This window comes from Oryctolagus cuniculus, chromosome 8, assembly GCF_051225735.1.
Source record: "Oryctolagus cuniculus isolate XC-2025 breed Fujian yellow rabbit chromosome 8, ASM5122573v1, whole genome shotgun sequence".
Lineage (NCBI taxonomy): Eukaryota > Metazoa > Chordata > Mammalia > Lagomorpha > Leporidae > Oryctolagus > Oryctolagus cuniculus.
In genome coordinates this window covers 106,289,598-106,311,378 of record NC_142874.1, presented here as the reverse complement: position 1 = coordinate 106,311,378, position 21,781 = coordinate 106,289,598, and the positions used below count along the sequence as shown (strand labels likewise).

General features: G+C 44.5%; 1 protein-coding gene and 2 pseudogenes across 11 annotated transcripts in view; 2 read left to right on the top strand and 1 right to left on the bottom strand.

Annotated features, from left to right (window-relative positions):
- Positions 1 to 21,781, bottom strand: part of FAM13A (family with sequence similarity 13 member A) — a 388,793-nt gene that overhangs the window by 103,263 nt on the left and 263,749 nt on the right. The gene's annotated exons all lie outside the window — the stretch shown is intronic.
- On the top strand, positions 1,749 to 1,846 carry LOC149125105 (U2 spliceosomal RNA; annotated as a pseudogene).
- On the top strand, positions 7,191 to 11,853 carry LOC127483225 (transcriptional corepressor CBFA2T3 pseudogene; annotated as a pseudogene).

The window sequence follows — 21,781 nt, the reverse complement described above, 5'->3', positions numbered from 1 at the left end:
AAATACCTACTTACATACTGATGCGCAATCACAGAGAGGTAAGAAGATTCCACCCCAAATTTCTGAAATATTTTCAGCTTTCTACATTATCCAGTTTCTCCTAGTTGTCTCTTTCCTTATCCATACTTACACAACTTGCAGATTTCTTACATAACTTCATCAGCAGATTCCAAGTGTTTGGTAATATTTGTGTTTGCCCTTGTGCTATCAAGAGCAACAGTTGTTCCAAAAATTAAGTGGCTTCATTTGTTTTACTTTCAACAGCAATTAAAAGCAACCAAACAACCAATGACATTTCTTGGCCATATTAATTTGCTACAGAAATTGTTTTAAAATCAGATTGATTTGTTTCCTAAGACATTAAATTATTAAAATAATTCATTTCTTAAAGATTGATAGAGTAATTCTCAGGAAACAGTTCTTCCTCATAGTCTAATCTTTTTTAAAAATGTACTAAGGAGTAATGCCATCCATAAGATATCTACATGATATTTTTAAATGGCAATGACTAAATCTTATGTGAGTTTCTTAATATCATTAAGCTAAGATTTTTAGGGCACTTACAAGAGTACTTCAACAAATTCATGGAAAATAGAATTAAAGGATAAGTTTATTTTGGTGCAAAAAATTGATATGCATGCATATGAGGGGTCTTCAAAAAGTTCATGAAAAATGTATATTTATGACAAAATTTTGCATAAACTTTGTGCAATTTTTTGTTCAAGAATTAATCCTTTTAATTCCATTTTTAAAATAATACCCTTACATAATTTAGATATTTTGGTGTTGCTGTACCGGATCCTATTAACTTATTTCTCCAGAAATCTGTGTTACAGTGTAAGTAAGTTTCCGGGCTTATCTCCTCAGGACAGTATCACTATAGAAGAACATGAAATGCAGGAACTAGGGGAATGACATAGGTAAGGCAACGAGTATTTGCTACAAATTTATGCTGTGCTCATATTAATGGCCATGTAAATGAAGAAGCTAATCAGCATGGTTTCTTAGCTAGACGGCTGACATGACTCAGCTTCTGAATGCCAAAGGACTGTTCCATTTCCACCATCCAATAGCCTTTCAAGATAATAAAGCAGACTTGCCCACTGAGACACAGTACCCATCGACTACAAGAATAAAGGATCCTTCTCACCTGAGATCTCTATTTAGATGAGTGTATGTATATGTGTGTGTGTGTGTGTGTGTGTGTATTTTAGAGGGTTATACAGTTTTATATTGACTGCACATGAAGACACACATTGGACGACAATGTGGTACAACACTGTTAGTGCATTTGTGTCTGCATATGTGTGTGTGCACATGTGTCCAAGTGCATGTGCGTGTGAGTGCACTGTACACGTTAACATCATTGTGACAGAAGATGTTGCAGTGAGGGAAGGATGTGGTAGGAATGGGGTGTTGAGAAAGAGGAAAGTAGAAAGAAAAGAGATGGAAAATGAAGCTTTAAATTGTATTCTTGTTTAAAAATTAATTGTGGAAGTGGCAGGTGACCTATGAGTGGCTTTTATGTAAAGAAATTAAAGTATTAATTGAAGAATAATTATAATACCTTATAAGGAATTTGTCTTAGGAAGAAAAACAGTAACATTCAAATCAGGCTCTCATAAATAGGGATAAGGACTTCTAGTTAGGTAAACTACCTTTTTCAGTAACAATGAAATAAATATGCTTATGTTACTCAAGAGCAAAATAAAAATAATCAAGCCAACACAGTTAAAATGTGACTCCTTATTGCTTCTCGGCCTTTTGGCTAAGATCAAGTGTAAAATGTGAATCCTCATTAATTAGATTTCTCTGTATTAGAAGACTGAAGAAAAAAATATCTTACAGGGATACAAAATGATAGAATTGCTTTTCCAAAGATATACCTCTTTAATTCTAATGATATGTCTTGCTTTTAAAAATTGTGCATGGGCAGGCTGGTGCCGTGGCTCACTAGGCTAATCCTCCACCTTGCAGCACCGGCACACCGGGTTCTAGTCCTGGTCGGGGGCCCGGATTCTGTCCCGGTTGCCCCTCTTCCAGGCCTGCTCTCTGCTGTGGCCAGGGAGTGCAGTGGAGGATGGCCCAAGTACTTGGGCCCTGCACCCCATGGGAGACCAGGATAAGTACCTGGTTCCTGCCATCTGATCAGCGCGGTGCGCCAGCTGCAGCGCGCCAGCCGCAGCAATTGGAGGGTGAACCAACGGCAAAGGAAGACCTTTCTCTCTGTCTCTCTCTCTCACTGTCCACTCTGCCTGTCAAAAAAAAAAAAATAAATGAAAATAAAAAAAAATTGTGCATGGGCTTATCTCACTAAAATATGCCCGCCTAAGCTAGATAAGCTCCTAGTTGGTTCGCAGGGGATTGAGATCCGAAAGTCCCAAGGAGCAGCCGGTGACGGGCAGAGGAGAAAGCTGCTGACGGTAAGGTGAGCTTCCAGGGGCTGGAAGTCTAGGGTGCTCCCTTATCCCTCCTCCGCCTAACTGGCTCCAACAGTGCCCAGACAGGAAGGAAAGGGTCCCCGACATTCAGGAGAAAGACTGAGCACCAATCCCAAGTCACAAGAATGAAGAAGCTAATCAGTGACTTAGGATACATAAAGTAGCATAATTACATAGAAACTCACGCCAAGTTTTCTCTCTTTTTTAACAAAAATGAATTTCCTGTAAGAACTGAGGGACTTCGATTGCTCCATAAAATGTAGTGAAAAAGAAATTCTTTGAGACAACTTACATAATTGTTCCCCAACTCTCTGGGACAGGGAAAAATCCAGTTTGCCAGATGGAATCTCAGGCAGCGATCTCTGCCAACAAGTCAGTGCTTCGAGTACTTCTTCCTGGAATGGGGCTCCCTGGGCATGACTGTCGCCCAACCTCCCGCGGGAGCCCAGATAATAGTGTTTCTATTCTCACAAAATAAGTCAGGGCCCACAAAACAGCTGCCGCCACACCTGAGATCAGCCGGAGACTGTCCTCTGACCTCTCATGCTGCTAAGTAACATTTCCTGACAGCAGGAGAAGCGGTTTCAGGGGGCCTCCTCAGAGAAATGGCAACATTGGTCAGCGTGATATGGTAACTGACTGGCTGACTCTGAATCCGTAAAACATAAAATAAACTCCGTATGCCTCAGACAGGAAATACAGCATACAATTTCTCAGTGACAATATACTGGATGGCAAAATGAATTCACTTTACCATGCAAGGTGCAAAGCTTTGCTTTGAACCAATCTGAGAAAGGAAAATGTGAAACTCTATTTAAAAGGAAAATAGGGAAAAGAGCAATTATTTGTGTCACCAAGAATAGGTCCCACTATAAAAAAACAACAACATAGGATTAGTCCTTAAATGGTCAAATCCTCTATTGCATTTAAAGCGAGATTTAAAAAATGCTTTTAGATTCAACTTTTCAGAAAGTTGGGTTAAATTTTTCAATTGCATTAAATAACTGTAAATTCTGGTGTCCTCTCCCACTGCTCTTTATCTATGAAGCATTATTAGAATATATAATTAGATAAATATGTCATTTTTTCTCATTGAATTTTGGTGAAGAAATACATAGGTTGGAAAAAGAAACTTCAAATAAATTAGGAAACAAACCAAGCTGATAAACAAAACTAATAAGGGCCTGCCAAATGGACATGGAAATTAATTATTTACCTAAAGAAAACATATTGTAGTATTTCACTATGTAAATCAAATCATCATGGTTCACACCTCAAATACACACGATAAAAATTCTAAACAGATGAAAATGAACCATTATTCCACAATCACCTTCCAAAATACTCCTTCGGGAAGACAACTTTTAAACATAAATCAACCCAGTTTTAAGCATCTGGAACCAGCGTAGTGAATCATTTTTTAACAATTATAAATACTCCTGAAAACAGTATCATCCTAGATTTCAAATCACTCTATAGGAAATAAAACAGTACTGAATTTGGTCAAAACAAGTGATGATGGAATATACACTCTGCTAATAAGAAAAGTTTAATTTTTTTTTTTTTTAAGATTTATCTCCCACATGGGCTCAGGGGTCCGAGCACTTGGGCCATCCTCTGCTGCTTTCCCAAGCACATTAGCAGAGAGCTGGATAGGAAGAGGAGCAGCCAGGACTTGAACTGATGCCCATATGGGTTGCACGCAGCGGCTTAACCTGCTGTGCCACAAAGCCGGCCTCAGTAAGAAGAGTTGACATGAGTTAGTCACGTCCCTCCTTTCTTTTGGCCAGAACCATCACTTACCCTTCTCCATGCCCATTTTTCCCTCCAACCATCTCCCATTTGCATTACTTCACCTCTGCATTCCAGTTTTCAATTTCTTAAATCCAGGATTCGTTTTCCCAGGGCTCTACCTACGTCTGAAAGCTTTGATTGCTGTTCACGGCCTACGAAGTAAAATCCAAATTCTACACACGCTCAGCAGCGCCCTGCTACCCTACTCCTAGACACACACACACCACATCATCATCATCATCATCATCATCACCCTCTCCACACGTGAACCGGGCCTAGACTAAGCCCCTTTGGCCATTGACTATGTCCTGCTTTCCACTACCTTTTTCCTGGCCTGGCCTGCTCTCCCTTCCCCACCCATCTTAACAAACCTCGTCTTCTCATATGCCGCTGACTCTGAGGTCCCCAGTCAAGGGATTTTACTCTTGAGGAACTGAAGTCATAACTGTAAGTCCAAAAGCAGTTTAGACTCTTTGCATGGTTTCTCTGAAAATCTGACAATTACCAATCTGACAATTATCACTTCCTCCTTGAAGCATCTGCCATCCCAGATTTAAAGCAAAAACATTTTTCATATTTTAAGTCACACCATTTATATTTCACTGTAAAAAAAAATTTCAAAAATAGGCAAGCAGTATATAAAAGTAAAACACAATTCTATTGCTTACATAACTTGCATTTAATATGATTCTAGATTCTTCCATTTTTTGAAGTGGTTCTTGATTCATTTAAAAATTTATTTTTATTTGAAACAGACACACACACAGAGAAAGAGAGAGAGAGAGAGAGAGAGAGAGAGAGAGAGAATGAATCTTCTATTTGCTGGTTCACTTCCCAAGTGTCTACAACAGCCAGGGCTCGGCCAGGCCAAAGCTGGAAGCCAGGAGCTCCACCCAGGTCTCCCACACGGGTGGCAGCGACCCAACTTCTTGAGCTATCACTCTGCCTCCCAGATGGTGCATTTGCAGGAAGCTGGAATCAGGAGTGGAGTCAGGACTCAAACTCAAGCACTCCAATATGAAACAATGTGGGCCTTAATAAGCAATGTCTTAACCACTGTGCTAAGGTTCAACCCTATACTCTTTCTTCTAAAAATGCAACAGAAACAAGAGGAAGCCATGTGAATTCACTTAGTACCACTAACTGTAATACTTAAAAATGGTTGGATGGTAACAATAATTTCAGTTGCTATACTGTATAGTAGTGGTTCTCAAATTACTACCCAAGTACCCTTAGAGCTCCTTGAGACTCTTTTTGGGAAACCCACAAGGGGAAGATTGTTGTCAAGTAACACCCAGATACTTATGAATGTCCAGTGGAGTCTTCCAAAGGCCACAGATAATTGCTACGGCCTGGCTGTTAAGTTGCTGCTTGGGAAGCCCATATATCTTATTGGAGTGTCTGGGTTCAAGTTCTAGCTCTGCTCCTGAGTCCGGCTTCCTGCTAATGCAGACCTGGGAGGCAGTGGCAATGGCTCACGTGACAGTGTTCCTGCCACCCACACGGGAGACTTGGTTTGAGTTCTGGACACCCAGCCTTGCCTGGCCCAGTCCCAGCTGTTGTGGACATTTGAGGACTGAGCCAGTGGTTGGGAGCTCTTGCTCTCTCAATAAATAATTTTCAAAAATACACCAAATGATCGTGAAACAAAAACTATTGTTGTTCAGTACAATTTGTTACAGGTTATTTAATAACTCTATACTGCTGAATAGTAACGACGGACAAGAAGTGCTAAAATTAAAATACTGGGAACCAAACGCCTTAGAAGTCTATCGTTCTGCACACTGAGGCAGATCTCCTTAGAATCATTTCCTAGGAGAATCAGTGTGACACAGCTGTGGTGATAGAGACCAAGTCTGCAGGAGCTGCCCTTCTGCCTCAGCAAATGAGTGCTCGCCTTCTTCCAACCTCATAAACACTAGCAGATGCAGCTCCTCGTAGGCAGATGAAAGTTTCCTTGACTATTAGTGAGACTATACATTATTTCATGTTTATAAACATTGTATACTTATTTCTACTTCTGTGAATTTCCTGTTCATATTTTTCATGTTTTTATCATTATTTTATTGCTTTTTTCAATGAAGAATATTACATGTGTTGCATATATTTGAAGCAAATGCTATTATGTTAATTACCATTTTTATTTTTGATAGTTCTAAAAGTGTCACACTGTGATTTTCACTCTTCACTTAGAAGCTCCTTTCCAGCACCTCTATCTAAAACAAATATATATTCCTAATTTCTTTCAGTAATTTTGCTATTTCACATCGATGGCTTAATATTTAATCCATCTGGTGTGAGTTATAGTTCTAAAGTTGTTTATTGAAAAGTTTGTCAGTTATTCAAGACCCTATATATAAAAATAAAGGATGTGATGGGTCTTTAGGTGGTTTATGGAAAAAGCATGTAATGAAACAAACTGCGCATGGATTTCACATTTTTCTGTGCCAAAGTACACATATCTTTTAATTCCATTTTCCAGGAACTATTTTGCAGTACACTAGCAGATGGCATTTATTTATTCCACGGCACCATGAAAAAGGTATCCTTTAATGCGCTAGGGATAGAGAAGTAAATGAAGCTGAAGTGCCTGTCCTGCGGAACTTCCAGTCTCATGGAAGGAACATATGAGAAATAAGAAAAAAAGGTCAATTAGGAGCATAAATCAGTACTTCTGTTTCCCCGCAGGCCAACCTGTCGGAGTCAGAGGGCGGCACTAGCTCTGTGATCCGAGGAAGCACGCCGTCTCACAGGGCCTCACGCTGGATTGAATGCTCTGCGGCTGCCCTCCTGAGTCTTCATGATTCTGCAACAAGGGACTCACCGTGTTCCCCCTTCCCTAGGGGAGGGGTGCCCGCAAATATAGACGCTGGTCCTGCCCATCAGATATACCGATTTGGAGGATAACGGTGAGGTTGGAGCTGGAAGCCTCACCGTTATCCATTTGGGTGCCATATGAATCAAAATGATTTTTTTAAAGCCACGCAATTGAACAAAAGGGTCAGAAGTGCACACAAGTCAGATCAGAGGCCTGAGCCTGCAGGTGCTCCCAACTTGACAGGTCTGAGAAAGAAGAAAGCTTCTGCAAATGACGCAAAGAAACGGCGTACCGCGAGACCCGAGGAAAACCAGCAGAGTGTGACATTGCAAAAATCAAGCAAGCGTTTCCAAAAGGAGCGATTGGTTGGGTCAAACGCTGCTGAAAGGCAGAGGTACGTGAGCATGGTAACTAAGCGTGAGCATGATAGCTGGCCTGGGGATTTGGCAAGACGGAGGTGGTTGTTCACATGAATGGATCTGGGGCTGTGTGGGTTGAAGAAGCAATAGGAGCAAAGGACATGAAGACGGCAGGCACATATAATCCTTCAATGGAGATCTGCCGCTCTATGGAAGAGGGATATGTTTTTATATATATATATATATATATATATATATATATACTTTTTTTTTTTTTTTTTTACAGGCAGAATGGACAATGAGAGAGAGACAGAGAGAAAGGTCTTCCTTTGCCGTTGGTTCACCCTCCAATGGCCGCTGCCGGCTGGCACATCGCGCTGATCGAAGCCAGGAGCCAGGTGCTTCTCCTGGTCTCCTGGTCTAGCTTTAGGTCTCCCAAGTGGGTGCAGGGCCCAAGCACTTGGGCCATCCTCCACTGCACTCCCGGGCCACAGCAGAGAGCTGGCCTGGAAGAGGAGCAACCAGGACAGAATCCGGCGCCCCAACCAGGACTAGAACCTGGTGTGCCGGCACCGCAGGAGGAGGATTAGCCTATTGAGCCATGGCGCCGGCAGAGGGATATGGTTTCTAGGGAATAGTTTTCCAATGCTGGGAGCAATTCTAGCCTGTATCTCTGCTGAGGGGGACAGCTTAGCAAAAAGGGGGAAACTGATACCACAGAGAAGGGAGGTGACTATTGGGACACAGTCCCTGAGTGAGAGAGAGGGAATAGCATTCAGAGAAGTAGCAGGGTTGACTCCAGAGAGATCCAAGTTCAGTTCATCCACTGTGACAGGAGCAGAGGCAGAGTGTAGGGACAAAAGGCATGACCTCTTGGCACATCTGGGAGGCGGGAGGCAAGAGCAAGCTTTTCTGATTGCTTCCGGGAAATAAGCTAAAGTCATTGGACTCTGCTGTAATATTTCATAGACCTAAGTCATGCTTATATCTCTACTAAACTTAATATCATATTCTCAGAAAACAAAGGAGGCAAAAGAAGATAAGTTAGGATACTAAGTCAGGTTTTTTGTTTTGTTTTGTTTTTTAAAAAAATCAGGTTCAGATTTTTGGCAAGGGATCAAAATGAAAAATATCAATGGAAAAAGAAGTCTTTGTAGCAAGTGGTGTTGGACAACTGGCTATGCACATGCAAAACAATGAAGTTGAACCTAGATCTTACACACATATAAGAATTACCTCGAGGGCCGGTGCTGTGACTTAGTGTTAAGCTGCTGTCTGCAGTGCTGGCATCCTATATGGGTGCTAGTTCAATTCCCGGTTTCTCCACTTCCGATCCAGCTCCTTGTTAATACACCTGGGAGAGCAGCAGAAGATGGCTCAAGTGCTTGGGCCTCTGCACCCACATGGGAGACCTAAAGCTACTCCTGGCTCCTGGCTTTGGTCTGGCCCAGCTCCTGCCATCACAGCCATTTGGGGACTGAACCAGTGGATAACAGATCTCACTCTCTCTCTGTCTCTCCTCGTCTCTCTGCACCTCTGCCTTTCAAATAAATAAATCTTAAAAAAAGAATTATTTCAAAATAATTACCAAATAATAATAATTATTACCAAAGACCTAATGGTAAGAGCTAAAATGACAACAGTATTAGAAGAAAACAGAATTTTATCATTTTGGCGTAGACAATAGTTTCTCAGATGACATCAAAATCATAGCCAACAAAAAAAAAAGTAGATAAACTTTATCAAAACTAAAAACTTTTTGTTCTTCAAAGAACATACCAAAAAATTGGAAAAAAAACCCACAAAATAGGAGACAATGTTTGTAAATCATTTATGTCATAAAGTTCTTATATCAGAATAAAGAAATCTTCCAAGATAACACTAAAATGACAAAAAAACTCTGTTTAAAAAGTGAGCAAACATCCATTAACACAAGAAAAGGTGCTCAGCACACTAGTCATTAGGGAAATGACAATCAAAGCCACAAAGAGCCACCACTTTGCACCAGGCATGATGGCTTTAATAAAAATACAGACAATGGCACTGCGGGGGAAGATGTACAGAAACTGGAATCATCATGCATTGCTAGTAGGAGTGCAAAACAAAGTGCATATGCGTTGTTCCTCAAAAAGTGAAACATTGGGACGGTGGTGTGGCATAGACTGCAACACTGGCATCCCATATAGGTGCTGGTGCATGTCCCGGCTGCTCCACTTCTGATCCAGTGTCCCAACTAATGTACCTGGGAAAACCATGGAAGATGGCCTAACTAAATTCGGTTCCTGCACCCACCTAGGAGACCCAGATGAAGATCCTGGCTCATAGCTTCAGTCCCGCCCAGCCCAGTCCTCATGGCCTTAGGGAGTGAAACACCGAATGGAAGATCTATGTCTCTTCCTGTCTCTCTCTGTAAATCTTTCAAATCAATCAATCTTAAAAAAAAAAAAAAAAAGAGAGAGAGAGAGAGAGAATATATCTCAGAACTAAAGCAGCGATCAAAAAAAAAAAAGTGAAACACAGTTACAACATGACCCAGCAATTCCACCCACAGATGGCATTCCAAGAGACTTAAAAACATACGGAGGTCAGGCGTGCTGGCGGGGGAGGGGGGCACTCGCCCCTCATCAGACCCTGGGGCTCCGAGAGCAGCGGCGGCCAGCGGCTTGAAGGCTCCGAGTGGACCAGAAGGCAGCTGCAACGATGCCCGATTACCCGGGCTAGGTGAAGACGCAGCCGCCGTCCACGCTCCCCGAGCCTGCCAGCCCCGCAAGCCCGCCGTGTTCCAGGGCACCACGCGACCCATTTCCTTCAAGCCACACTTGGCGAGGACCACTGTGTTCATGGCCACTTAAAGTGGTCCATGGTCTTTTTTTTTTTTTTTTTTAAGATTTTATTTATTTGAGAGAGAGAGAGAGAGAGAGAGAGAGAGAGAAAGGGGGGGGGGGGAGGGTATCCGCTGGTTCACTCCCAAAATGGCTGCAAAGACCGGAGCTGCTTCGATCCGAAGCCAGGAGCCAGGAGTTTCTTCCAGGTCTCCCCTCGCAGGTACTTGGGCCACCTTCTACTGCTTTCTCAGGCCACAGCAGAGAGCTGTATCAGAAGTGGAACAGCTGGGACTAGAACTGGTGTCCATTTGGGAAGTCGGCACTGCAAGCGGGGATTGACCTACCGCACCACTGCGCCGCCCTGGTCTGTCTCCGGTTTAACAGCGGCAGCCACTCGCCCACGGCCATCCGTGGTGCCCCTTCCACGCCCAGCGGCGTCAGCAATGGCCCGGCCTCGCTGTCCCCGCAGCAGCTGCCCCCGACCCGCGGGGCATGGCAGCTCTGCAAGCTCAGGTGCTTCCTCGCCACGCTGCAGCAGCTCCACAGCGACATCTCCCCGGAGATGCGGGAACCAGTGCGCACGCTGGTGCCGGGCTTGGTGAACTCCACGCCGACCACGGAGGGGTTCCACGCCAAGCTCCAGGAGGCCACCAACTTCCTGCTGTGGCCCATTGTCCCGCCCTTCCTGTCCCTGCGGCCGCGTGAGCTCCTGTGCTGTGCCTGCCTGGCCAAGCAGACCCTGCCCAACACCTGGCCCAGCACGAGCACCTCCTATTGGACACCAGTGCAGTCTGTCGGAGCTCCTGAGCGAAGTCAAGGAGAACGGCAAGAGGACACCTATCAGGACCAAAGAAAATGGGTCAGACCATGACCCACTGTACCCTGACCACTTCAGCAAGCGGCCGTACACCCTGATCCCAGCCCAGCGCTACAGCCCCAGCAACGGGCCACTCCATCCACCCTCCCACCCCGACTACCGCCTGGAGGACATGGACGTGTCGCACCGCTGCCGCCACACCTACCGCCACACCGACCCCCGGGAACTGCGGGAGCGCCATTGGCCATCGGCAGTGCCCGTGGCACGGCAGGAAGATGTGATGGACCACAGGCTCGCGGAGCGCGGGTGGGCGGGAGCAGAAGCACCTCAGCAGCCTGCTGAACTGCATCATGGACATGGTGGAGAAGATCGGCGGCTGCTCACGGTGCTGTGCCGGTGCCAGAAGCCCAACCGGGAGGAGCTGCACCTCTGGATATGGCGCTGGACCCCATGAGCCCGGCGGCCACCACCACCCAACCACCCGGTAGCTCCGCCCATCCCGAGGGGTCTCAGCTAGATGTCCACCACGAGTTCACGCCCAGGGACCTCTTGGGTTACACGCCTGAGGACATCTGGACTAGGACTGAGGAGGCTACCTTGTCTCCGCCCCCTACGCCTCCGCCTGTGCCCATCATCGCCCGGCCCCGCGTCTAGCCGGCCATGGCCAGTCTCCTTCCAGACTTCTTCAGAAGACAGCAAAAGACAATGATGGAGCAGCTCTGGGCGCCTCCTCCCTGGTGCCTGCGGGCTGGGCCTCCCCTCGGACGCTTCCCTCCCACAGCGCAGCCCTTGCTCACCCACCCGCACCCTCGGCAACTGAGAGGAGGAAACAAAGGCATAGGGAACCCAGGCCTAGGCACTGCGAGGCCCCAGTCCTGGCGGTGCCAGCTAGCCCAGCTCCGGACCCCGACTCCAGCCCTGGATGGCCGGAGTCAGCCATGCAGGTCAGTGTGAATGCATATAGCCTCCATAGAGGTCCAAATGCTCGTGTTCATGATGACGACGACGGTGAAATCCAAGAGGTGTTTGCCAAATAAAAGCATTAAGAGAAAGAGAAAAAAAGAAAACATATGTCCACACAAAGACTGGTACAATAATTTTTTTTTTTTTTTTTTGGACAGGCAGAGTGGATAGTGAGAGAGACAGAGAGAAAGGTCTTCCTTTGCCGTTGGTTCACCCTCCAATGGCCGCCATGGCTGGTGCACTGTGGCCGGCGCACCGCACTGATCCGAAGGCAGGAGCCAGGTGCTTCTCCTGGTCTCCCATGGGGTGCAGGGCCCAAGGACTTGGGCCATCCTCCACTGCCTTCCCAGGCCACAGCAGAGAGCTGGTCTGGAAGAGGGGCAACCGGGACAGAATCCGGCACCCCGACCGGGACTAGAACCCGGTGTGCCAGCGCTGCTAGGTGGAGGATTAGCCTATTGAGCTGCGGTGCCGGCCCTGGTACAGTAATATTAGTAGCAGTGTTATTGTCATTGCCCAAAAGTAGAAACAACAGAAACGTTCATCAGTGTATACACAAGTTGTGCTGTACAAGAACAATGAAAGAATACTGGACTTAAGGAGGAATGAATTACTAATACATACTCCAGTGCAGGTGAGTCCTCAAGATGTATACCTAAGTGAAGGAGACAGCCACAAAACACATGCCATGTCAAGTGGCACAGGACATGGCACATAAAAAATCAAATCTGTATTGACCGCTACGACGAAGTGGGAGAAGGGCACTCCACATGAGCATCTGGGGATGGGAAGTCACTGGGACACACTGGAAATACTGAGGTGGCAATATCAGCACTTGGGTGCTGGAGCAGGAACTATAGAAGAGTAAGGTAGGAAGACTGGCTGAGCGGATTTCTGAAGGCCTTGAATGTTTTTAACTTCATTCTGTGAGAAGTCCTCTTTTCTTTCATGCTACTTCTTCTTTTTTTTGGGGGGGGGGAGGGTTTATTGGTGGGGAAACCCGACAGACTGGAGGGAAGGTGCAAAGAAGGAAAAAGAGAGAGAGAAGAAAGAGAGTCTAAGAAGGAGAAATTGAGAGACAGCGAGAGCGAGAGCGAGACATACACATACGTGTTCAGGAACAGGTCCTGTTAACTTTTAAGCTCCTTCTACTACACTCTGTTGTTACCTATGTGCATGTTTGTCTCACTTAATGGCTAGTAAATGCCTAAAGATAGAAATTACACGGTTCTCTCCGGCTCCTTGTGGCCCAGTACACAATGTACAGTACATAGGAGTCTGTTGACTTTGGGTTACTAAAAAAAGACCAGCTAACATCATAGAAGTCCACATGTATATACTCCTATATAGTTTTTATACTCCTATATTTTTGAAATTGACCACACAAGGGATCTTTAAGTTCAAGAAAAATGAATATTATGAAAAAAACTATGTACAGATGTGAACATTTTTTTAAAATAAACTTTTAATTATCCTACAAACTGCATGAAGGATTCTGGTATATGCCACTGAAAATGATCTGAAGATATAACCATTTCCTTACCTAACTTGCCTAACTCTCGCATCAACCACTCACACTGTAAACAGAATTTGAAAATTTTTTTCTTTTAAATTGAAGTTTGGATTCTAGTGAAATGTCAAAATTTGAGTAAACACAGCAATTGTATTGTGGAGCAAATTTTGATGAATGGGTAGAGAACCATTTGTTTGAAAAACATTTTTTAGAATGTTTGTTTATTTTTTAAGAGCCAGAGGGAGGGAGAAAAGATAGAGAGAGCCCTCATTGACTGGCTCACCCCCCCCCCCCCGCCCCCAGATGTCTGCAATACTGTGGCTGGGCCAGGCTAAATTCAGGAGGCTGGAACTCAGTGCACGTCTCCCAAGCGGGTGGCAGGCACTCAACGACTTGAACCATCACCACAGCCTCCAGCATCTCTTAAGCAGGAAGCGGGGGTTAGGAGTCAGCGCCAGCACTCAACCCCATCACTCCAACATGGCGTAAGGCTGTCTCAACCAGTGTTTTCATTGCGGGTCCAAACACCCATCCCTATTTGTTCTTTAGTAACTAAAATATTGAGAGAACTATCAGAGACTTTCATTTTAAAAGGGGATTGAAGTTAAACACTGGAAAATATTTTTAATAGATATTTAGCTTATATAAAACAGTGTATCTAAGAAGACCTTGGGACATTTATCATGGAAGCTGTGGTGGTCAAGAACTGACTGGAAACCTATCTGAGGAGAGACAGTTAGATTTTGTTTGCTAAGCCTGTCTGGGACCTTGGAGCCCTATCCAGCCTGCATTTCTAATAACCCTGTTATGAACCTCAGAGAGCAGGAACCCCCAGAAAATGGCAGCTATGTTGGGGAACTGTGTGGTAGAGCCCTTCACAGTGTTCCCAGGGCCTCTCAAACTCTCACTCCTGTGGGAGCCGCTGCAGCCAACCCCACGCAGGCAGCACAGCAATCCTGAGATCTGTAATTTTTCAAATTATATTGTACACGATGTGGTTATGAATCCCATAGCTAAGCCTCCTCATTGCATTTCGGCTGCAGTAGTCAGTGAAGGATCCTGAAACTTGGCTCCAAGCAGCAGAGAGTGAAACACTATAAGGAACAAACACACATTCAGGAAGTCGTCCAGTGCCCTTCATGAAGTACAAACACGGCAGAGTTATGACTGGGTTCTTTTTGCTGGCTGGACTTCAGAAACAAAGGAAGTCTTACTGAACTGCGGGAGTGAAGAGGTCAGACGGCTCCAAGGACAATGGGGCACCCGGGTGGATACTGCTGCGTACTCATTACAGATGCTGCCGCAGGTCTGATTCTCAGGACGTGCACTACTGTGCCGTGTCAGAAGACACGAGTGTCCTTTGTTTGGCAAACCTAAGGAGGCACACACGTCTGCCCCACGTGCACACAGTGCAGAGATTATGACAGTGACGTTCTAAACAAGCAGTGCAGGACCGACAGAAATGCAAGATGACACAGATATTAGTGGGGACAATGACGGCATGGCTGCTGGCTTCCGTGGTATCTCTAAGGGTGTGTAGTACAGCGTTCCCTCCTGTTAGCTCTTTCCAAGGACGAGAGAGAAAAGGGGCACAGAAAATTCTACTGTGTTTATAGTTGGCTTTTTCACCCATGAGAGTCTCTCAGGCATGGAAAGCCAAGACACTGTGGGAAAAAAATGACTTAAATGAAAGATCTCTGGGAGTGAGATCCCAGCAGAAAGAACGGGCCATCAAAGAAGGAGGTACCTTTCTCTGAATGGAGGAGAGAACTTCCACTTTGACTCTGACCTTGTCTAAATAAGATCGGAGTTGGTGAACTCAAGAGGCTGCCACAGCCTTGGCAGCTCATGACAAGAGCCTCAGGTGATTACTGACATCATAAATAAGAGTGTCAATTGTTAAATCAATAACAGGAGTCACGGTGCACTTACTCCCCATGTAGGATCTCTGTCCTTAATGTGTTGTAGTATGTGAATTTATGGTATAACTAATACTCAACCAGAACTTTCTACTTTGTGTTTCTGTGTGGGTGCAAACTTTTGAAATCTTTACTCAGTATAGAGTTGATCTTCTGTATATAAAGATAATTAAAAATGAATCTTAATGAAGAATGGGATGGGAGAGGGAGTAGGAGATGGGATGGTTTGAGGGTGGAAGGGTAGGTATGGGGAAAGAACTGCTATAATCCAAAAGTTGTACTTTGGAAATTCATTTTTATTAAATAAAAGTTTTCTATTAAAAAAATAGTTGGTTTTTTTCTCTGAGAGGTCCAGAACAGCCACATAGAGACAGAGGAATTCAAATCCAAACTGGGAGCCAATGTGGCTACTCCAAAAAGGTCATGGGCACTGGATTAAAAGAGAACAGAGTGCCTGTCAGTTGAAGCTCCAGCTGCTCCACTTCTGATCCAGCCCCCTGCAAATGCACCTGGGAAAGCAGCCAATGATGGCCCAAGTGCTTGTGCCCCTGCCACCCATGTGGGAGACCCAGATGAGGCTCTGGGCTCATGACTGGGGCCTGGTTCAGCTCTGGCTGTTGTGGCCATCTGAGAGTGAATCAGCAAATGGAACATTCTCTCTCTCTCTCTCTCTCCCTGTCTCTCTGCCACTCTGCCTTTCAAATACATAATAAAAATCTTTTTAAAAGGCTTGCTTTGGTGCAAAAAACTTTCTGAAAATTCATTTTTTTTTCATAAGTTTTCATAAGTTTTTTTCATAACATTCAGTATTTTTCATTAAGTTTCTGAAGATTCCTTAGATGGCATCCCAACAGTGATGACTGGTAGCAGCGACTAAGTCTGTGCCCATGAAGCACTGCTGTGGGTGCCAAGGAAGCAGAGGCGCCAGCCCTTGTCCTCTGGGAACTCACACTCAGGCTGGAGAGAAAAGCACATGCACCTGAAAGAGCGGAGTAGCTCCACGCAGAAGACAGGCAGGCAATACTGCTAAGATCACCAGAACGACATTGAACCTCAGCCCATCAACTCAACATGTAACCTGGCATAGCTCACTTAACAAATACTTGGGAAAAGAATAACCTGAGAACCACGGCTTCTTCACCCAAGGCCACTTTTCAGGTGTGAGTTTCTTGTTGCAGAGCTACCTGGCAAACCTGTGATCTAGCTGAAAAAAAAAATGCTCCACATGGGGTTCTGGCCAATTTTAGAGTAAATATCAGTAGAAAATCTGACATAGGACCCAAGGCAGTCCTGGGAAGTGTGGGCTGAGAGCTGGCTGCAGCTATGCGAGAAAGGCAGGCACAGGGCTGGGCAAAGGCAGGCTGGGGAGGTGGGGACAGGGCATGGGCCCTCCTGTAGGCTGGTCCCAGGAAGCCACCAAAGAGACTCAGTGCGACAACACGAGGTGTTTGACCTTCTGGGTCTGCAGAGGTGTTAAGGGGTGTGGGGAGCATCCCGCGGGGCAATAAAGACAGAGAGACGCCCAGAGAGCATTCTGGCAGTGGCTGGGAGCGGCCGGATGACAGGGCTTGGGGACGGGGCAGCGCCTGGGCCACCTGACGCCCAGGCAGACGTGTCTGCTAGCTCGAGTGACGTATGAGCGAGGCTCAGTGGAGAAACCTGCACAGGAGCTGTGGATCCCGCAGTCATTATGGACTTAGCTGAAGACACAGACATGGGAAAAACAAACCCAGTAGGTTGGTGGAGTGGGGAAAATGTGGTAATTATCCGACCGCACGGTGGCAGAGGCCTAAATTAGGGCTGAGATCAGGAGAGGAAGAACACAGAGGAAGGGCCGCTGCAGATCCTGAGAATGAAACCCTGACAAGATCGGGCGACTGATGATACAAACGGTATCGAGCCTGGCGGTGGTGAGAATGAAAGGAAGCGAGCTCTGTTGGGGGACGGTGAGTTTCAGCGAAATGCTGAAGCGGAGACTGCGTGGCAGGCATCGGAGGCCAGGGACCGAGCTTCTGGGTGGCAGATGCTGCCTTGAAAATGGTCGGTTGTCGCTGCTAGCTTGGCCGCAGGAGGGACGGCAGAGGGGGAACGAGGAACCGAGGGAGACTTGGCGGATGGGGACTCTGGAGGTGGAGAGGGAAGAGGAGCACGACACAGGAGGAGGAAGGAAATCGGACACATTTCAAGAGTCCATGAAACAGCTCCAAACGTTGAGCCCCGTGACAAACGTTTTTCTAAAAAAGTGAAATGAATGGATGAAATATGCAGGGTCTTTTAAAAGCTCATGGGCAATATGGATTATGAGAAAGCTAAGCATGGATTTTAAATCTTTTTGTACCCAAATCAACGTTCTCAATTCATTCCATTGTTCCATGAATGGGCTGAATTGCCCTCATATTCTATGAAAATTCATAGAACTCACTGGGGCAGACCAATCACCAAACAGTGAGAGCGGTAAACTAGAATCGTAGAGCAAGAAAGTCCATGGGAACTTCAGCCTTATTGGTGATGTTTTCCACTCTTTGGGGGAATGTACTCCTGAATTAACTAAAGCATACAGAGGAAGAGAAAATGCCAGAAAGCAATTTTAGACTAGAACAAGTCTTCTCTCCAGAACACGCCTCCCAGGAAGGATCTGTGTTTAATACACTTTGAAAATTGATTTATTGCAGTTCCACTCACTCATCTATCAAGTTAAGAACATGTCTGCGACTTCCACAGAGCTATTTTCTTTAGCTTGATATTCCTTGTCATAGGATTTTAGATACACAATTGGCACAGAGGTAGATAGTTTTTTTATTCCCACGACAGAAAAGGAAAGCTCTTAATCACCTAATCTCTTTATGGAGAGTCGAGTACAAAACTTTCATTCATTATCAAGGTAGCCGTGGGACGCTCACCTGGAATGGAGACCATGAACTTCTCTCTGTTCACACTCAGACCTAGAGCCTCCTGGAGGCACAAGGCTCAACTCACCACAGTAGCATTCAGGCTAACTTCTCGTAATAAACAAGGACGCACACGCGTGCACGTGTGTGTGTGTGTGTATGTGTGTTACTCTCAGAACACTGTAGCTTTTTCTCTCGATTTCCATGTGTCCCAGAAACACCAGTTACATCCGTAACTTCTGACTACAGCACCGTAGCTACAAACTGGAACCCTCCCAGGCTGAGAAAACAAAGAGCTGTTTTTTTGCCCTTCCTCGCCCTCTTCATGAATCACCTTCCATGAAGATCTGACCTTTACGCCTGCCACCGGGCTCAGTTACAATCAGAGAAAACTAGGAAGGAGCGAATTCTCTGGAAACCTAACTAAGGCAGCTCTCTCAGCTGAGCGGGCTTACAGCAGCGGTGGCACCTCAGCGATGTGCCAGCAAGTGACTTGCGTATTCTTAAGATCCTCCTCATCTCCACTTGCTTTTGGTTCTTGTATTTTAAACCCATACTATTGAGATACATTTTCTGTATTGTAAAATCCACCTACATTCGAGTATACAATCCAGTGATGCTTGCACACTTACCAAGTGCTGCGGTCATCACTATAAACCAGTTTCCTCACGTTTCCATCCCCCAAATACGATCCCTCTGCATTTACAGTGAATACTTGTTTCCCTCCCCTACATCCGGTCAGGAATCTACTTCTTTTTTCTATGGAGTTTCCTTTTCTGCATGTTTCATGTACATGGAATCATATATAATCTCTTGAGTGTTCACTTTGACTTTATAAAAAAAAAAGTGGAGATTTTCCTTGGTCCTTTAAAGATACAATCCATTTAAGGAAATATATTACCTTTCCAATGAAACATTACACAAATGCTGCTTAATATCTAAAAGATGAAAAACACTAACCCTATTTTCTATTTAAGCTCTAAAATTTAAAACATTGAAAGTAATATTATAATATAGCATTAGAAACAGAAAGAAAATGATAATTTATTTCACTTATTGAAAGAGAGTGTGATACCAATCCCTGAAGCTTAAAATCATTTCAACATCTCAAACTCTTATCTGGCACAGAGGTTTTTCCTTTGACTTTTAAATGATAAGTATATAATTTTCTCTCCCAGAAACGATTTTAAATGTCCTCTTTCTTAATAAGCCCATTAAAACCTGCAGTTGAGTTTCTGTGATCATTTCCCCCAATAGCTTTAAAAGGAACAAGACCAGGACATCTTGGGTAGTGAGCAATGTTCAGGCCTTGCTGAGGGGGATCCGCCTGTCCAGTAGCTTCCGCATTTCCACCAGCGCCCCTGCCACCCCCAACTCACACCACAGGCACGTTGGGAAGAAGCACTGGCATTCACTCCTTTAAACAGATAAGTCACATCAAATTTACACTGTGTAGTCTATTGCAAGTTTTAGTAACATTCACACATATCCATATATATATATATATATATTTACAAAAAAGGAATTCTTAATGGTATTTTGGGACTTGCAACTCTCATTTTTAGGTGACACAGACTGGCTAATGCTTTCACTGAGTGCAATGAACATGCCATTAAGCACTTTTGTCTTTGGCTCTGAATTCAGCACAAAATAGATCATCCCACTGAGTTCCAGCATAATCAAGAGATACTTACCCTTGAGCATTTTGCTCTTGAAGCTGCTCTCATTGAGACAGCTTCTACACAGATTAGAAGAATGAATGTTGTTTATATGACTATATCCTCAATACCAACTTTGAACACTTAAAGCAATACAGAGAAAGAGTTACTCATTTAAGTAATGTTAGAAAATAGAAATCAGAAGAAGTGATAAACAATATCCATCTCCTCTTTGTACTCTCACAGTGTCCTATTTTAAAATGTTACTCCTTTAAGATTTTATTTTTACTGTTACTCTTTAAAGTAGAAAAACAAGGGATGCTTGTTCCTATTCCCATTACGGACCAAGAAGAAACAGACTTGATGTAAGATTTGAAACTAAGGAGAAAATGGGTACAGGTGAGTCAATCTGGAAAAAAAAAAAAATACTGCGAGAAGGTCTACATGCATAAAATTCAAAATTAGCACAGACAGACTGTTAGCCAAAAATGGCTTCTCGTGAACCCTAGAAATTAACCTTTACCCCATTGTAAAATCATTGGATGCTTCATCGTTCAGGAAATCTCAGTAGCTAAAGGTTGGTTCTTGGTCTTATCTAAGTTGTTAACTGATAGGGTAGCTCTGCTGAAAGCCACAGTCTTACGCATGAAACTGTTACGCCTCTTTTAATAACTGCAAATATAATGATTTTGTTTTTTTGTTTGCAAAATTAACCAGGCTTACCAGATCATAGGTGAAACAAAAATATATTTTGCTGAATCGCTTTTCATTTCTTTTTCAAAGAGCAACTTAAGAAACTCAGTACCAGGAAAAGCCTGGCTCCAAGGTGTCTTCATGATTCCTTGAATATGAGGTAGTGAGCCAAGGCAAGTGCTGTATCTAGGCACAGGGACATCACAGGGCGCTCAGGGCACACTGCCAGCCTCGGGGTCTAAGACTGGGGCAGCTCACCAGCCGTTACAGAGAAAAGGGAGAGACTGAGAGAAAGTGGTGGCGCTGGATCCATTCTGTACACACACGTATTTGTTTTAATTTAAGAGGTACAAACTAGTCCATAGCTTGTTCCAGCAAGTAACTGCAAATGAAAACAGCTTCGTAAGTTCACCTTTGAAGTGAAAATTGGCATAATACCTAATGTAGGGTTTCAGGGATATATAAAGGACTTACAATTTATTTGGGGGGGGGGTCCAGCGTTATAGTGCAGTAGGTGAATCTACAACTTTTGACGCTGGCATCCCAGTTCCAGTCCCTGCCATTCCTCTTACAATTCAGCTTCCTGCTAATGTGCCTGGGAAAGGAGCAAAAGGTGGCCCAAGTTCACGGAGACCTAGATCAAGTTTCAGGTTCCTAGATTCAGTGTGGCCCAGCCCTGACCACTGTGGTCAGTTAGGGATCGAGTTAGTAGATGGAAGATGGATTTTTCTCTTTCTCTCTTTCTCTGCCTTCCTAATAAATAAAATTAAATTCATTTTCATTTAAACTTATTTTAATTATTGCCAACTGCCCTGGATGAAGTGGTCTTCTCCCAGCCCTTCAGGTTGCTTGGCTGTACTTTAAAAACGTGGAAAGAATATAAGAAATTCCTAAGTTCAAATATGCATTTGTTTTGACTGGGCCTACACCATGGTGACCAGAGGAACAAATAGTGATTACAGCAATAATTAGCTTGGCTGAACTCCATAATCTCACTTCTTGATTTGCTTCTCATAAATACAAATGTATTCTCCAAACAGAAAGTTCTTTCTTTGCTACCTGTAGAAATAGGACACTTTTTTTCATCGTCTGA